The sequence below is a fragment of the Arvicola amphibius genome, chromosome 5 (genome assembly GCF_903992535.2).
Source record: "Arvicola amphibius chromosome 5, mArvAmp1.2, whole genome shotgun sequence".
In the NCBI taxonomy this organism is placed as follows: domain Eukaryota; kingdom Metazoa; phylum Chordata; class Mammalia; order Rodentia; family Cricetidae; genus Arvicola; species Arvicola amphibius.
Window position 1 is genome coordinate 144,607,800 of NC_052051.1, and position 19,478 is coordinate 144,627,277.

Consider the following 19,478-nt stretch of genomic DNA (forward strand, 5'->3'; position numbering starts at 1 on the left):
GCTCAGGGACACATGTCAAATCTGGGCCCAGCAGTCCGTCTCACTTGCCCTCGTGGGAAATAGCGTGAGGAGGAGAAGAAAACATGTGCTTTGCACATTGCCTCCCCACCTGTCACAGGAAGACCTTGGTAAACGATGCTCCATTTTTGATTAAGTAGTTTAAGAAAGGCACCAATATGTCACCTTCAGTCTACTCTCTTCCCTACCCCTTTCCCTCTTGACAATGAGAAATTATGTGACAATTGTCATTCTTTCCTCTGGAGCGACAGTGAGCTGGTTGTAGCTGGGGTTTGCTGAGGAAAATCAGTCTCTCTTACCTCACTGCTGTCTCTGAAAGGCAAATCACTCTCCATGTGTAGCTATTTCACCAAACTGAAACATTCCTGCCTGGAGGGTGGCTGGCTAAGACTGTGGGGCTGTGGGCTAGCTCAGTTGGTTGTGTACCTGCTGTGAGAAAACAAAACAAAACAAAACCAAAACAACCCCAAAAACCTGAGTTCAGATACTCACATCAAAAGGTAGGCATGGTGAGGTGCAACCGATGGGGAGGCGCATGGGTAGGGAAGCCTCTGAAATTTACCGGTCAGCTAGTCTAGCTGATTGGTGAACTTCAGGGTCAGTGAAAGACACTGTTTCAAAAAATGAGAGGGGGGAGGGGAGAGGGGAGAGAGAGAGGAGAGAGAGAGAGAGAGAGAGAGAGAGAGAGAGAGAGAGAGAGAGAGAGAGAGAGAGAGAGAGAGACTGATACTGACCCTGATTTCAATACGTATACGTACAGGTACATGTCTATGTACTCTCCCTATTTACACACACACACACACACACACACACACACACACACACACACACACACAAACATATTCTCATGCACAAACCCATCCCCCCACATATACATGAAAAGTCCCAGAAACTGAATGAAAGTTAACCCGGCTTAGGACTAAAGAGAACTCACAAGTCTAAGAGGTTTCTGAAACTTACAAGTCACACTGCTTCTTCCCAACCTCATATCAGCAGCAATAGCTGCTGGGGAAAGGAGTCTCACGAAAGTCATGATGGGAGCTCCAGGGATGCAGCTTTTGTGAGCCATCATTTCTGTGGGCATGGGATTTATAATAATGTGCCTGCTTTTGAGTCACCCATTGTCCTGTAAGTAGCTGTCCATCTATACTCTTGCAAGGAACCCAGATAACTCACTGGCTCACTCAGCTAGACTTTAGTGGAGTCATTTCTTTGGTGTGGGATCAATGCCTAAACTTGGGTGAACAGATTCTTGTTTATATCTTCCCAGAATAAGTCATATGCGTCTGTCTGTCTATCTATCTATCTATCTATCTATCTATCTATCTATCTATCTATCTATCATCTATCTATCTATCTATCTATCTATCTATCATCTATCTATCTATCTATCTATCTATCTATCTATCTATCTATCTATCATCTCTCTCTCTCTCTATCTATCATCTATCTATCTATCTATCTATCTATCTATCTATCTATCTATCTATCTATCTATCAATCATCTATCTCTATCTATCTATCTATCTATATATCATCTATCTATCTATCTATCTATCTATCTATCTATCTATCTATCATCTATCTATCATCTATCTATCTATCTATCTATCTATCTATCTATTCATCCCATCCATCCCAACATCTATCTACCCACCTCCTACCCCTACACCAATCCTTCCAGCTATCTATCAACAAATGATCTGTCTATATGTGTGTGTGTGTGTGTGTTGGAGGAAAATGCCTTTTAATTTTTGTTCCTTGAGGACAGAGGTTTGGTTAATATGTCTTATGGGAGTTGTGCGATGTAGTGAGGAGTTGCGGGCTGGGCTGCGTTCCTGCCACCCGGCTCCCAGCCACACAGCTAGCTTTACCTGAAATAATTACATTGAAACTGTATTCTTTTAAACACTGCCTGGCTCATTAGTTCCAGCCTCTTACTCACATCTTGACTAACCCATATCTAATAATCTGTGTAACACCACGAGCGGTGTCTTACCGGGAAAGATTCAGCATGTCTGACCTGGCGGCTGGCTTCATCACATCTCTCTCTCTCAGGAGAGGCATGGCAGTCTGACTAACTTAGGAGAGGTGTGGCATCTGACTGAGCCATCTACCTCACTTCCTTCTTCTTGTTCTGTCCACTCCACCCACCTAAGGGCTGGCCAATCAAATGGGCCAAGGCAGTTTCTTTATTAATGAACACAAACAGAAGACCCTTCCACATCAGTGGGAATGGGGGACTGGTAAGCATTGGAAGACTGGATGGGAAGGGTTCCCAGGCTCTTCTATGATTAAAATGGCTCTGCCATTGCATTTTATGTATTATAGTCTTGTATAGAACTTCACAGACTTCTGCTCTTTAATGTCTGAAACACCTCTCTGCTGGAGGAATTTCAAAGTTGAGATTTCCAATGTTTTTGGCCACTAGCTGCATATGGTTGTTGAATCCTTGAAAAGTAGATAGGCTGATTTGAAATGTGTTGTAATTTAAACTCCATACTGAGCTTCAAAGATTTAGTATGACAAATATACATACAGAAACTCATTAATAGTTTAATACACCAGTAACGTGTTAGAATAATAACAGTTTGATATATTAGTTTAAATAAAAGATTTAGTTCAATCTAGTTTTCTTTTGATAATACAGCTCTTAGAAAATCAGTGGGTGGACTGCATTCCATTGCTGTTGAACAATGCTTCTGCTTTGAGTTGAGATGCCTAAATGCTTGTGGTTCCAAACATGAGTAAAAGGACTCCATCCTGTGTATGATCTCTCCTCATCCTTGCTGCAGACCTGCGGGGTTGCACACAGGGACAGAACCTTCTTTGAAAAGCTCAAAGTTATATGAGTCATGGACTTTCACGTGAGAGGCAATTTAAGGAAAAATGCCCTTTGGCCCACATGGTGGCAAACGAAAGAACTCTGCTTTTTCCTGCTTCTTTTCTGTGCCCCTTCCGACCTGTGCATATTGCTGACACGCCTGCATCCTGATGTCCTAGAACATCCCGGAATTGTGTTAAAATTTCTTTCATTAATAATGTTTTATCAGCCTGTTTTTTTTTTTTGTTTCAAATATACGTTATCTGTGGGCCTTAGAGGACACTAAGAAGTTCTCTCTAAGGATTTACAGTATAAAAATCACCTTCAGTGGTTCACAGGATATAGAGACAGAGAGGGAGGAGGAGGCAGAGCTCAGGAGGTGTTTAGTTGGGGGAAGAACTGCCAGGTCTGTTGCCACAGCCGCATATGTGTCCTGTGCTGGTCAAAATGTGCATAATGTACAATGAAGAATGAACCGCAAAGAAAGCTGGGGGATTTATGAAATAAATATGTTGGATGTCAGTTCACTTATTGCATTAAAAATAAGAGGATTACTCAGCGGTGTTGGAGGCTCCATGTGAACAGGAAAGGACACAACTGCTTGAGAACACTGTACTTTCTGCTCAGTTTGCTATGTGCCCAAATCCTCTCTAAAGTAGCTTGTTAATTAAAAAAAGGACACAATCCAATGTAAATATTGAAGGTAAAAGCATCATGTGTAGAAAGCCATGATGAAAGCAGCCTCTCTTATTAGAATGACTGCTCTGGGTTCTCCCAATGCCCACTTGTTCTCCGTACTGCTTGGCCTGAGTAAATGGCCATCAGCACTTTGCCAAGGTGTCCTGTCTCTCCATTTTAAGAGGGAGGAAAATGATAAATATAGTTGTTTTCTTGCTTTCAGATGGAGGCCTGATTGATAGAAACAGCCACTAAGTGACTTTGCAAAGTAGGGGGAATCATTTGCGTTTTCTTAGGGACCTTGGGAGGTCAGCCTGTCTTTGAAGACTGGCTGCAAGGTAATCTGGTGGTCTCTGAGTGTGATGCACAGCTTAGTCTTCTTTATTATTTCATCAAACTTTCCTAGATGACAAATTGCTGGCATTAAATGCTTAGCGATACAGGACGTCTATAATGAGATAGTGTGCCAACAAATCAAGGCTTAAGCATTCTCTTCCTCTTGCCGTACGATCTAGAAAAGAATCTTCCAGTACACAGTGCTGTGTATAGGAAACTATCCTTACAAATCCCTTATTATTTTTTGGAGTAAAGTATAAAGTTAGAAGGGGAGAATGAAGTTCTGCGTTTGAAAAAAAATTCATTTTGTGCTGTATAAATTGAAGAAGTGTCAACCACTGGGTTGCAGCCGGTTCTTCTGCTAACAGCAACACTACATTAAGAGGCCTGTGTCATTCTGGACCTCACTCAGCTTTCTCACACACAGGTATTCTAAATGGATGGAGGAGCAATACCCTTGCCCCTGCCTTTCGTTATAGTAAAAAGTATTTGGTACACGAATGGCCTATGTGTAATTTGCTAGAACTTAGGGCCTTTACAGTTTTGTGATGCTTCTTTCCAGGATGCCTTTGGTTAGAGAGCTGGTTTACTTTTCATCAGTGCAATGCAGAAGAAGGCATTGACATTCTGAGCCTCAATCCATTCCCCTTGATGCTCTATACATTTGGAAATGCGATTTAAACCCACTACTTTCTATTTTCATGCTCTTAAAAATTGCACACATCTATGAGTGAAAACTTATCTTAAAAAAACCTTTTAACTTTTAAATTTCAAAGATAATATACAAACATTGTGTAAAGTTTAACAATTACAAATCATAATCAATACAACTCAGAAATGCTTTATTTCCCCAAATCTCTCTAGGTGGCGTGATTCTAAGACACACCTGTGCTTCTATCAGTGCCTTCCTATCCCCTATGTTTTTGTTCCAAGTCACTACTTAGCATTTTACTTCCCCCTTTTAATATCTGTACAATGTTCCACTGCATGGCACACGCTTTAGTCAAATGTCTTATTAGTTAAGGAAGCTATTTACTCATTTATACTTATTACAACTGTAGACAAATATGCACTCACAATAAGAAACCCGAGCGGTACAGAATGTTATAATTTGTAAAGCAAAATATTTATTCTGACCATTTCACACCTTTTAAGTCAAATTCCGTAGGATTAAACATATTATTTTTTTTTAGTCTGTTGGTCATTATAACTTTAAAAAGTATTTTGGTATCTCTAGTTACTGATGTAGCCTCTTAAGACAACATCTGTTGACTTGGCTGCTAAGAAACATAAACACTGACTCATGTAAGCCAGAGGCATAGAATATGACAATCCCTCAGAATTTTGTGTGTGTATGCATGTGTATATGTGTGTATGCTTCCTTTACAAATATTTGTTTATATTATTCAACTTACTGATGCAGACCTTTGGCAATGGTTTCATAGGCATGCTTACAATGGTCTCATCTTGTGTTGGGGTCTTTTGGGCTATTACTGAAGAGAAGAGTCATGTTTTAGTCCATATGTCTCTGAGGGGACAGTGACCACAATCTGTCATCATAGGAAGTGGGGTACGTGTGATGGACCTGAGAAGGTCCTGAAGGCATATGGAGGGGTTTCCTAGATGTTTGCCATTCCAACTCCTTTGACAATTTCTTCTGTCCCTGTGAATGAACATATGTCTTCATGGGGAGTGCCCCGTGATCAGTTGACTGAAGGACTGGTCAACAGATGTTTTGGACACTCTGTAGGTACCATTCAGAAATGAACAGCTTTCTAGAACAACAGTGAAAGAGTCTGGGGATGGACCATCTTCATGGTGGGTGGGCCTTTGGGCAGCAATGTAGTTGTGCATTTTGCTTGAATGGTGAGGTAATCAGATGTGTGACTGCATATTGGCTTATAGACTCAACAATACATACTTCTGCCCATCAAGGCTTCTTCTGAGTGTCATTTCTGTCAGCCATAGAAACCAATACTGAGTCTCTGTTATGCACCATCCCAGGGTGGTCAGGTACTGACCTGGTAGTGCATGAACTACATTGAATTGTTTCCATCTTGGAAAAGGACAATATGCATTGTTTTTGTTGGAACAGATACTTATTTGGGTTATGAATTTGCCTTTCCTGCACATAGTACTTCTGTCCAAACTACCATCCATGGATGTGCAGAATACCTTATCCACTATCATAGTATTCTGCAACACAGCATTGGTTCTCACTAAAGAATACAGTTCACAGCCATAGAAGTACAGTAGTGTCTCACAGTCATGGGATCCATTGCTTTGATCGTGTTCCCCACTATCCTGAAGTGTCTGGCATGATAGAATGGTAGAATTATTAATAACACAGTTACAGGAGCAATGGTTTGGTAGCAATAGTTTGAAGGTCCAGGGAGGGTCACTCTGGAAGGCTATTTTTATGCTTTGAAACAGTGTTCAATATGTGGTACTGTTTATTCTACTGCCAGGATTCATGAATCCTGGAATCAAGAGGTAGAGATGGGAATGTTTATCGTAACAACTAGTGAATGATTAGGAAAGTTTTTGCTTCCTATTCCAGCAACACTACTCTAAGCTGGCCTAGAAGTTTTCATTTCAAAACAGTCGTTTTGCTAGGAGCTGTAGTAAGCATTCATTGAACTTGGAACTAAGCCTTCTTTTTGGCCACTTTGGGCTTCTAATGCCCTTGAGTCAACTGGCTAAGAAGGGAGTCAGTGATAGGAGGGGTGATTGATTTAGAATCCTAGGGGAAATTGGATTGCTTGTTCACAACGAAGGTAAGGAGCAGTATATCTGTATCGTAGGAGATCCTTAAAGGCATTTCTTGGTGGTAACCTGTCCTCTGATTAAGGTCAATGAGAAACTATAACAATCCAACCAAGGCAGGATGATAAATGTCCCGGAACCTTGAGGAATGAAGGTATGAGTCACCTCTGCAGATAATAACCAAGATCTGTTGAAACATTTGCTGAGGGTGGAAAAAATAAAAATATGGGCAGTAGAGGGAGGTAGTTCCAAATATCAGTTCAGGTGACATTGAGCAGTTAAAGGAATGCAGACTGTAATTGCCACGAGTGTTTCTGTCCTATTTTGTTAAGAATGCGCTTGTGCAGAGTCACCTCCTCGGGGATATGGGAAGCAGAGAGCCAGGGGCCAAGCTCTGCCCACAGCCCAGGCAGACAATGGTCATACCCTGGACACAGTTTTACTCCATCTGGTGCTCCTGTATCGCCAAGTCCGGCTTGGTGTCTGGTACCCGACCATCAATGATAAGATCCTGATGATGGTCCTGAACACTCTGATCCACTGAGCATCACTTTGGAAGGTCTTAATGAAGAGAGAACTCTTGAGTTCACAGATGCTGTCAGCATGTGAATTGCTATACAGTTTTTTTTTGCTCCTGATCCTGGTATGTGTAACGGCTACTTACAGAGTATGCAAACAATATGCTCCTTGCTCACTCCACACTTCGGTTACTGTTGCCCCCAAATAGCTTGGCTGCCATCGATGTACTTGTTTACCCAGATTCCACTCTGTGTAGAATTCCACAGCTACCTGCCAACTTCTATTATATCAACAATGTAATGTTTGTAAATTCTACCCATTTGGTCATTATTGTTCTTCTGTTTATAAGTGATATCATGCCATATAAAAGCAACTCGACTGGTTGTGTTTGGAACTTCTACCCAGAAACTCCACTAATGTTATTTGGTTTATGTTACCAACAATGACACCACCTCTGTGTAATGGTGCCATTGCTGTGACTGGCACTGCCAAGGAGCCACTGCCACCTTACAGAATTCCTGGAGCTTAGCATGAAAGAGTTGAGAGCAGCAGAATGACTTTGTAGCTACCTGAAGGATCCTTTTGTGATTTTACTCCCAGGACTGATTCTTTGAGCCTGTTCATTGTCAAAATGCCACATTTACAATTTTCATGTTTAGAATGAGAAAAGATCTTCACCAACCCCACATCAGACAAAGGACTGAATTTGTTCATAAAGAGAACAAATAATTCAATAAAAAGTGGAGTACAGACCTAAACAGAGAACTCTAAAATGCCCGAAATACACTTAAGGAAATGCTCAAGATCCTTAGCCATCAGAGAAAAGCAAATCAAAACAACTCTGAGATTCCATCTTACACCTGTAAGAATGGCCAAGATCAAAACCACTGATGACAACTTATGCTGGAGAGGATGTAGGGTAAAGGGAACACTTCTGCATTCTGGTGGGAATGCAAGCTGGTACAGCCCCTTTGGATGTCAGTATGGCAATTTCTCAGAAAATTAGGAAACAACCTTCCTCAAGACCCAGCAATACAACTTTTGGGTATATACCCAAAGGATGCTCAATCATACCACAAGGACATGTGCTCAACTATGTTCATAGCAGCATTGTTTGTCATAGCCAGAACCTGGAAACAACCTAAATGCCCCTTGACTGAAGAATATATATGGAAAATGTGGTGCATTTACACAATGGAGTACCACACAGCAGAAAAAAATAATGACATCTTGAATTTTGCAGGCAAATGGATGGAGCTAGAAAACATCATGTTGACTGAGGTAACCCAGACCCAGTAAATATTTTCAGTAAAGTGGCGCACACCTTTAATCCCAGCACTCAGGAGGCAGAGGCAGGCGGATCTCTGAGTTTGAGGCCAGCCTGGTCTACAAGAGCAAGTTCCAGGACAGGCCCTAGAAACTACAGGGAAACCCTGTCTCGAAAAAACAAAAAAAAGTGATAGAAATAATTACTTGGAAATTATTCTTTATGAAGGTGCTTAAAAAGGAAATGATAGTAACAAATATAAAAGATACAGTTCCAACCAATCAGAGTAGACTATTTCAGAAGGGGTAAAGCAGCCCTTGTTTGTGGGTTTACTTTATGCTTTGCAGACTGGTTGAAAAATCCACCTAATTCTTGTCTGCCTCACTGGAAGAAACTTGGTTGAGTTCAAAAGGGATTTTTTTTTTGTTTTTTTATGGAAGGCACAGCCTAATTTTGTGTCGCTGAAATATCCATGACTTTGGGGAGCATTTAGAGCAAAATGGAGGTTATTTAAGAGAACCCCAAGCCAGGAAGAATTATGCTTAATCATCACCAGCAAGTAAAAATGACACTGTTTGGATTATATAGAGATCTACTTATAATGGGATAGTCATACATGCATTTTGTAGAAGAGTAGAATTTATATAGGTCCCCAGAGTCTTGAGAAAACATTGTAATCAATTGGTGGAATTTGGGATGATTGTTGTGTAGCATGCTAACTGGAGTGCCTATTGGCTGGAGGAATAGAAAGCAAACAATTGCTTTCCTATCTATTATAATATGCCAGAGATCTGCTTGAAAAGCTTCAGAAAAGAAACTGCTCCTTTTCTGGGAGCAGTCTGGTGGAAAGTGCTCCAGAAAAATCCAAGTTTATGTATTTTTCAGACACTCTGACTAGGAAGAACTTCTAGCTCAGAAGGTAGAGCCCCCACTAGTAGCAAATACCTACTGTCATTTGAAGAGGACATACACAGCTCCCTTTCACTTGAAGTTTTCATACTGGACACTTGTTGACATGTCAATCTTTTAAAGTGGGAGAGGGAAGCTTTTCTCTGAAGCACAAAGTGGATCACTGGGTGATTTATTGGTAGACCACAAACACCCTCAGTCTAGCCGAATTTTCCCCTGGGGATTTCTGGGAAAAAGATGCTTCTTCTGATACAGTCAGTCTCTAGACACCTGTAGAGTACCTGGTGGTAAAAAGTGGATTAGACCAGATGACTTAAAACAAGTAAGGAAGCATCGTCATTTCTGATCTGACAGCTGAATTCTGGGCCATACACAAACAAACTCTTCCTATAATCACTAAATTATAGAAAAACCAGGAAACCTACATATGAATCTATGACCAAACAATGCTTCTAATAAATTGAGGCAAGAAAAAAATGGGAGAGAGAATGTATAAGTGTCCTACGATACAAAAAAGGACAACGAAAATGTTCAAAGTTGGTGTCATTCGCTTGAACTTCAATGGAGGGTAAAACAAACACGGGTTTAAAAAATCTGTACCCCTCATTTTCAGAACCCATTCTCTTTGAAGGGATACCTTGCTCAGCCTAGAATAGTGGGAAGGGCCTTGGTCCTGCCTCAAAGTAATGGGCTAGACTTTGTTGACTCCCAATGGGAAGAAAGCTTACCCTTTCCCAAGAGGAGATAGGATGAGGGAGGAGAATGTGTAGGGAGCGGGAGGAGCAAAGGGAATGGGAAGTGGGATTGCTGTAAAATGAGAAAAGACAGTTTTTTAAAGATAAATTAATTAAAAAAAGAAAAGAAAAAATAGGTACCATAAAAGACGATCCCTTCCCCCAAATAGAAACCCTAGAAAACCTTAAGCAAAATAGTATTGTGGAATAAATACTCACACTGGTGGATAAATGGTTCTTAGGGACTCAACCTTTTTAGGTTTTTCATATTGATGGTTCCAATATGACAGTATTAAGGACAAAATGTTGCTTTTGAATCATCATCAGATTCTGATTGTGTTGAAGAAGGGTCACCCTTTCACTGAACAAAATATGAAATTGTCTGTAATTCTTGAAAGTAAGGAAAAATTAGCATTCAAGCTTGGTCAAACTATTTTCCAGAAATATAAAACCAAGAACAAAGGAAACTTAATTGGTGTTTTAAGAGTAAACAATCTGAATTCTAAAAATGTATAAATACATATTCTTCAAAGAAATTTTTGATTCAGCTCATTATGGAAAACATTCCAAACTTTAAAATAGAAAATTAGTGACTGCTGTGAGGGAAGCCAGCTTCTGCTTCTTGTCTTGATGAAATAAAATGCAAATGAATCAAAGTTTATAAACAACACTTCCATTTAGCACATCTGTGTGTGTGTGTGAAACGTGCCACATGGCCTTCTTGTTAATAAAAATACCAAGGAGTAACTTGGATAGGAATACTAGAAAGTCAGGTTCTTTTAATCTACCAGATGGCTTCTTGGAAGCCTTCAGATGGTAGAGGGTCTATATACAGAATAAGGTCTTGGAGACCTAGATAGAAGTAAGGAACACCAGGGATTTGTTCCCTTAGTCCTTTCCCAGATATCTGGAGCTCTTTATCTCCGTGGGAGCTGCATGAGCATAGGATTAGTGAGATCATGATCCAATGGACTACAGGTTCTAGCTTCTCTGGGCTCAGAGCTCAGACAAGGAAATAGAAAGGACCTGAAGCATGATTAGTAAAAGCTCAGGGTCAGAATTGGTTGCAGGTTGGGGTTCAACCTGCAGATCTGAATAACAAAACAGCCAGCCACTGGCTCTTACCTCGACCTCAGACCTAAATGGCGATCCTGTCTTTAGTAATCTTAGAATGAGACCATTTCTGAGAGCTGTCTCCCCTGCCTTATATTTCTCTCTAGAGATGGGATTAAAGGCATGCATCACCTGATTTCAGTGGCAACTAGTGTGTCTACTGGGATTAAAGGTGTGTGTTACCATAACCTGTTCTGTAAGGCTGACCAGTGGGACTGTTTTACTCTCAGTTTTTAGGCAGTCTTTATTTGTTAAAGTACAATTGAAGTGCCAGTTCAAGGGCCCTTTGTTAGCCATTTCCATTAAGATGCAGAACATTATAGTATCCTTCACCAGAACAGAGAGACAGTCAGGTTTGAGACTGAAGCATGCAGCGTTGGGCTTCAGAATAAAGGAGAGCATTGGGAGTGAAGCTCTGGGAAGGATGATGATGGTCATAGGTGGGGTGGAACATCACTATTAGCTCACCAGATGTGATATTCTGACTAGAAGCATCAGTATCACCTGGAAACCAGGTAGATCTGAAAATTATCAGCAATGTCTCAGACCTGTTGAGCCAGGAATTTCAGGTCTGCTGATTGTGATCTATATTGAGCAAGCTCTATATGTGGTTTAAGAACCGTGGTTGCCTATTGGTCAATCAGCTATTAACTTGAGAGTGTACTGATCATGCTTATACAAGCAAGCACTACTAGAGTTAGAGTAAAGAGGTTAGGTCAATAAAATTTCAGTGTCCTTCAAACTTCTGATATTGAAAGAAAGCTTATTACTTTTTGAAAACTTCTGTGTGCATGATTGTGTACTTGGTATCTCTGCTGGGTTGTTTATTCATTTCTGCCAATCAACTCTATTAATTAAGTGCTATTTTAATTTCCATTTTACAGATGAAGAGACAACGGGATTAAGAATCTCATTAAAGCTTTGGAAGCTAATAAGTAGCAGACTTGAAACTTGAACCGAGGGAGATTCACAAAAATGAACTAGTCTTTCTAAACCACCAAGCTGCAATGTGTGGATTCTTAATTTCCCATTACACCATCCTTGTGCAGAACACTGTGAACCACGGACGCTGTGGTCATATTTTTTGATTAGTGTTTTGCTATTGTGGGTATGATGTAAACGTGGCATGTCCTTCTAACTCATTGCTTGTGCATTGTGGCAGTAAACTATGTCAACACATTAGTTTTCATAAGTGGTGAGGATTGGTGAACTGGACTTCATATATGCTGCATTAATCGCTAACTTGCCGAATTTACACTCTTTCTATCCTTCCTGTAAACCCTTCCTTGTCATAATATGAATGGCTTACCACTTTCCTCTCAAGGGTTTCCTGTGTCACATTGGCACCTTCTGCTGTTTTAGGACAAGGGTAAAACTAATGAGGTTCAATGATTTTAAATCAGCCATAATATTGTGGGATAAGCATCCAATTATTCTTTTTTCCCTCTCCTGTTGGAAAGTGTGATGCTGCTTTAAATTCCAAGTGTAAATATTTCTGTTGCATACACCTCCTGTCCCTGTGTGTGTGAGTGATTGGGTGTAGGTCAAAGAGACTTGGAACATTAATTTTAATTCAAAAGTGGCTCTGGAAAGACAAGTTTATTTTCTAAATTAGTCTGGTGAGGGTTGGAACTGGGAAAATGCATTCAAAGAAAAATGTCTTGGACTCTGTTACAACAATTATGGGGTAATAGACTCAGGAGCAAACCAGTCACCAAGGTTTCCTAACATGTCGGGAGCTGTGAGTGACTTGCCTGAAAACCCTACATTTTCAATATTGCTTAGTCTAAGAGAAATGGATGCTTCACATTTCAATCTTTCTGAAGTGGAATGTGTGTGTGTAATTGATGGGTATGTGTTAATCCAACTGCTAGTTTTCAACAAGATATTAATCGACATAGAATTTTTATAGACGGTTACAGCAGAAGAAACCCTGACCATATTTGTTGAATTTTATTTCAATTGTAGGAACAATCCCACACAACTTACCATTTTCATAATTTAAGAACTATGGCTCAGGGTGGAAAGTCCACTTGCTTTACTATGTCAATCAATACATCCTCCTTTTCCCAAACTGCAACTCTGTCCTTGTTACATAATTTTTCATGGTCTCCTACCCTAGCTCCTGGCAATCACCATCCTAGGTTGGAACTACTACATTAAGGTGTGTTACTTTTGTTTATGCTGCATTTGTTTAATTCTGTGAAGCTGTGATACTTTGCCTGCCTAGAACACCTGATAGTCTAATAAAGCTCTGACTGGCCAATAGCAAGGCAGGAGAGAGGATAGGCAAGACTGGCAGGTAGAGAGAATATATAGAAGGAGAAAACTGGGTTGAAGGAGAAGTAGCCAGAGGAGGAGGAGAACATTAGCAGCCAGCCACCCAGCTGCATGGCAATCCACGGAGTAAGAGTAAGAAGAGAATGGGAAAAGCCCAGAGACAAAAACAAAACAAAACAAAACAAAAAAGCCCAAAACAAAACACAAAGAAGCAACCGGATAATATAAGTTAAGTGGGCAAGAAACAAGTCAAGCTAAGACCAGACATTTATAACTTAGAAAAGCCTCTGCATGATTTATTTTGGGTTGTGGGAGCAGGACCCCCAAAAGAGTCCTAAAAACTTAATATCAGAACTAGTCAAAATGCAGAAAACTGCTGATTGTAGAGTGCCCAGCCCCGACCGGTCCATTTATAATAAATAACCCCTAAGGCTCAGGAAACACTGCAGAAGAGGGGGAGAAAAGATTGTCAGGGCCAGAAGACCAGGACAACTACTGCAAGATAATCCCTTTTTAAAAACAGGAATGAAAAACAGAAACCACGAAGATATAAAGTGTGTGCGATGGGGGAGGTGGTGTATTTGAGAGGCCTTAGGGGAGTAGTGGGGAGTGATGTTGATAAAAATATTCTGTCAGAAATTCTCAAAACTCATTAAATATATTAGTGACAAAGAAATTATTAAGAAAAAAAGAGGCAGGCATCTGAAGAAATTTCTGACTTTTGAGGTGTTAAAATGTCTATTTGAGTCCCAGTCCAGCTGGCCTTGGTGAGCTCCCATTAGATCAGCCCCACCATCTCAGTGGGTGGGTGCTCTCCTCGCGGTCCTGACTTCCTTGTTCATGTTCTCCCTCCTTCTGCTCCTCATTTGGACCTTGGGAGCTCAGTCTGGTGCTCCAATGTGGGGCTCTGTCTCTGTCTCCATCCATCGCCAGATGAAGGTTCTATGGTGATATGCAAGATATTCATCAGTACGGCTATAGGATCGGGCCATTTCAGGCTCCCTCTCCTCAGCTGCCCAAGGACTTAGCTGGGGATATCTCCCCGGACACCTGGTATCTTTTAAAATTTAATGTATTTTTAGTTAAAATAAGTTACATCCCTTTTCCCTTTGTCTTTCCTCTCTCTAACCCCCTTCATGCACCCAGCTCTTAAAATGACAGTGTTTTCTACTTTATTGTTTCTACATACATTCATATATAAATACGTGCATGCATACATGGGTATGTATGCACAAATATTTAGATGTAGCGTGTTGAGTCTGTTTTTGTTTTTTCATGTATATCATTTCTGGGATGATCACTTCGTATTAGGTAACCAATAGGAAGGCTCACTTTGACTCTAGAGGGGTTCCCAGGTATCCAGGAAGACGCCCCCAGCTAGTTCCTTGGGCAGCTGAGGAGAGGGTGCCAGAAATGTCCAGATCCTATTGCCATACTCATGAATATCTTGCATATCACCATAGAACCTTTACCTGGCGTTGGATGGAGAAAATGACAGAGCCCCACATAGGAGCACCGGACTGAGCTCCCAAGGTCCTGATGGGGAGCAAAAGGAGGGAGATCATGAGCAAGGAAGTCAGGACTGTGAGGGGTGCGTTCACCCATTGAGACGGTAGGACAGATCTAACGGGAGACCACCAAGTCCAGTTGGAATGGGACTGATGGAACAGGGGACCAAACCAGACTCTCTGAATGTGGCTGACGGTGGAGGACTGAGAAACCAAGGACAACGGCGATGAGCTTGAACTCTACAGCATGGACGGGCTCACTGTGAGCCTTGTCAGTTTGGTTGCTCACCTTCCTGGACTTAGGGGGAGTTGGGAGGACCTTGGACTTAACATAGTGAAGGGAACCTTGATGGCTCTTTGGCTTGGAGAGGGAGGGAATGGGGGTATGGGTGGAAGGGAGGGGAGGAAAGGGGGAGGAGGAGGGGAGGAGATGGAAATCTTTAATAAAAATGAGAAAAAAATATAAAGGAATGAATAAAAAATTTTAAATAGTTAAAAAATGAAAACAACCTCCTTCATAATAGAGAAGTTTTTCAGGTATCAAAGTGAAAAGAAAGCTTTTGTGAAATCTAGTGTAAGGTCTTGATTTGGGAATGGAGGGTCAGCCTGCAGGCGCTTAGCAGAAATTACAATAGCAAACCCATGGACGGCTCTAATGAGATTACAGGATAATGACCGCCACTTCCACTCCTTGGAAGCGAAGCTCCATTGATGATGGTTAAGAGTTATTTATTTGCATAATGAAGCTGATGGTTGAAGTGAGAGTTTCAGAAGGAGCTATCTCTGTGTGGTATAGTTCTAGAGAACTCAGAGAGCTGGGCTGCAGTTGGGGAAGTTAGTTTCCTCTGCAGAAGGTCAGAGCATCTCTGTTTCAGACAAGAGTTTCTGAGCAACTACTCAACTCTTGCCATCAAATCCCCAAAAGCAGCCCAAGGCAATATGGAATAAGTGAGTGCAATGGGGTCCCACTTAAGGTTTATTTTTGCAGGAACACTGTCTGGACAGGATTTGTTCAGTAGCCTGTGATTTACTGGTTCTGGTGATGCACATTCCAAAGGTTGGCTTTCTGCTTGCCACTCCAGCACAAAAACTATTTTGAGAAGGGCCATGGATGCAGAGCATACTCCAAAGTTTGTACTTTCCCCACGGCCAACATTAAGAGCATGACCTCCCACTTTATTTACATGATAGGAACTATTCTTTACCTACTCAATTTATCACGACAACTGGCATGTTCAGAATATTAAGCTGATTTGTGGTTTATTTCACTGAACAGATCGGTCAAGCAGTCATTATAGTGTACTCCTGCCAAGGCATATAACCTTGATGTCATTTAGACAGATACTCACCCAAGAACCAATCTACCTGAACGTCAGTTTACTGGTAATGTACATTTCTCACGGAGCCTAATAGGAGAATATCCAATTAAATCATATTGTGGAGAGGGCACAGCCTGCTTTAGAATTAATTTAACCAAATAATTAGGAAACTTTTAAAGTTGTTGCAAATACTGGTAACAGGAACTCATTTGCAAATTGCCTAAGCATTTTTATTTTGGGAGATACAGGTCATCTATTTTTGTCTGGGAAGTCACAGGATGGGTGTGTCTAGAGTCTAAACAGAGGAAATGTAATTTAGCTGCAGGGAAATGACTTTAAAACTCTCAGAAGAAAGAACAAGGCCTCATTTTCATGGAGAAGTCACTGAGGTGAGTCTGAGAGAACCATTTTGATTGGTCAGTTCCCACCTGTCAGACATAGGCTTGCAATGACTTCATTTCCCAATATTGAGATCTGTTGAGCTCTCCTTTCCTTCCTGGGATGAAGCAGACTTCCTTAGTGACCATTTGAAGTTTCAGTCATGTTGGGAGTTAAAATGGTTTCATTTTGGTCCTTAAAATCTTCCCTGATCTTTTTATTAACTTCATCACACACCCGTTTCAGGGATTCCCTGTTTTTTTCCCCCAGTTTCCTCTAAACCCAGCACAGACTGCATTGCGTCCAGAGCTACCTGGGATTGTCTGCTGGCAGAACAGCTTCCACTTCCATAACTCCCCTTGATTGAGCTTTCCCCCCTGGGGTCAGAGTTTTAATTTAAGATGCTTGCAGAAAAGAGACTATCTTCTGACACATGATATTTGCATTCTCATGGTAAAGTGCTTAGCGTGTTGAAGATTCAGTCGCCAGTAGGTGAACCCAATCACTGAGCGGTGGTTACACAGGAGTGCTATATCTGCATCAGGGGATTAATCCATTGATTCATTCCTAATTGCATGGCACTGGGAAGGGGCTGGAGAAAGCAGGAGGGAGCTCTTGTAGGAGCTGTGTCAACGAAGGTTGATGACCTTCCTCTCTGTCTCTTTGCCTCCTGTATGCTGTGAAATTCTCTGTATTGCTCTCTGCATTCTCCCATTGTGTTGTCCTATCTTGCCACGGCTCAAGAACAACTGGACAACTGACCGAGGAACAAAATCTCCGAAGCTGTGAGCCAGACTATGCTCTGCCTCCTTTCAGGTCTTTGTTTCCTCAGCTGTTTTGTCTCGGTGGTGAAAAGTTGAGCTTACAGCTGCCGTTCGAGAGCCAGGTGTCTTCAACATGGTGTTTGCACTTACTGGTTCACTGTGTAAGAAATTCTTAGCGTGAGTGCTGAGTTTGTTTATCCCATCTGTTGGCAATGGTGTGGTTTCCTCTCAGTTACCTGGACATTTGCCGATTCCTTCAGTGTAAAAGTGTGTACATGGGATTCTCTAAGAGGAAATCTTTGCTTATTGAGCACCCTTAAGATCAGTTCTTCTTTGTGTGAGATTTCTGACAGTAACTTGACATCTTCCTTCCCATCTCAGAGCCCTACTGTGAACATTCTACCTGAGATCCTGTGGCTACTGTATCCCTCTTGCCCAGCAGAAAGGACTGGCGCCGTATAACCAGTGAAGTTATGTGGAGCCTGTGCTTAGACACGCCCCACTCTCGGGGTTCAATGCTCAGAGGGTGCCACGATAAATGTTTTAAAAACTTCATCATTGAATTTAAATGGGTACAATGAGCAAATGTAGTATGTACTAGGGGCTTAGTCTTGACCCCAACAAACCTGTACTTTACTGTCTCTTTACCTCCAGGGATGGGTGCTCCTACTCTCCTTTCTCATTTCTTTGTGTCCTGAGATTTACCTGTTTTTCTTATCCTGCCCTTGTCTTCCTGTCTGGGTTGTTGACTATCGAATGGGTACAGGACTGACTGTCTAGAGATTTGGACATGGAGTTCAGGGTTGAACACATTTCCTAATGTGCACAGAAGCACACAAAGAGTCATCTCTCATTGCCATTGGCTGCTGGGCCTATAATGTTTTAGTGGAAACTCTGTGGGTGGTGGTCTCTTACCTGTAATGCTTGGACCCTTGTCCAAGAATTAAGTGCATTCTGGCAGAAGAGTTGCAATGCTTTGGGCTGCAATGTACTATGGAATGAAATAATGTCTCCGTTAAAACAAGAGATTGAATTTAGGTATCCTTGAAGTCCTACAATTTTATTTTACAATGGACTTTGTTGATTGCATCCCTAGAGTTACCTATGAAAGTGTTGAGGAGTGACAGCCAAATCCATGCTTGTAGTGATCACTTCTCCCATAATAAGGTGGACATCTTTATGTGTAGATGTGGGTTTGTGTGTGTAGGAGCACCACTTATGTGTAACTTGTCTGTTTGTATGGAGTGGACAGCAGAGAACAACCTTGGGTATCATTCCTCAGGTGCCATCTACTTTTTCTTTTGAGATAGTATCTCAGTGGCCTGAATCTTGCATACAGGCTAGGAAGGCCAGCCAAATGGCCTAAGGGTTCACTTGTGTCTATCTCCACAGTGCTGGGATATCAAACATGTGACATAATACCTTACCTCTTTACATCTCTTTTGGGGATCTATCCTCACGCTTGTGTGGGAAGCACTTCACTGAACGCTCTGCTAGAGGCATGTCTCAGTGCTAAAAATATTGAGACTGAAGGTCTTCTTTGTCACTTTCTTTCCTCAAATTACAGTTTAATTCCCGAACCCTTTCTCTTACTATCCTTGCTGAGTTACTGTGCCACATTTCCACTAATCAGCACTCCACTGTTGCAGGGCACATAGAAAATGCCCATCCCAGTCATGTAAGAGGGATCCTGCCTGGGTAGAATCAACAAGATTATTTACATTTTTTTGGTTAAATGTTGCCCATTATTTAGCATACTGAATTTACCTCTAGGCCAACTTCTCCTTCTTAGTATGCATTCATGGGAAACTATTTCAGCTTTGTATGGACTCAAGGGGTTAGGGAGACATTATGTCAAGAATGGATCCCCATTTAACATCTTCCCTTGAGATTTTGGTCTGAGCAGGCATCAACACTACTTTGATCTCTCTTCTGTTGAGTCCCCTCCTGAAATAGGTGCACATCTCTATGAGGGTCTGCCTTTATTTTGTTAATAATTAGTCACCAGGGTCCTTGTGTGTTATAGAATTCATGGTTGGCTGGAACAGAGAGATTATTTCACTTA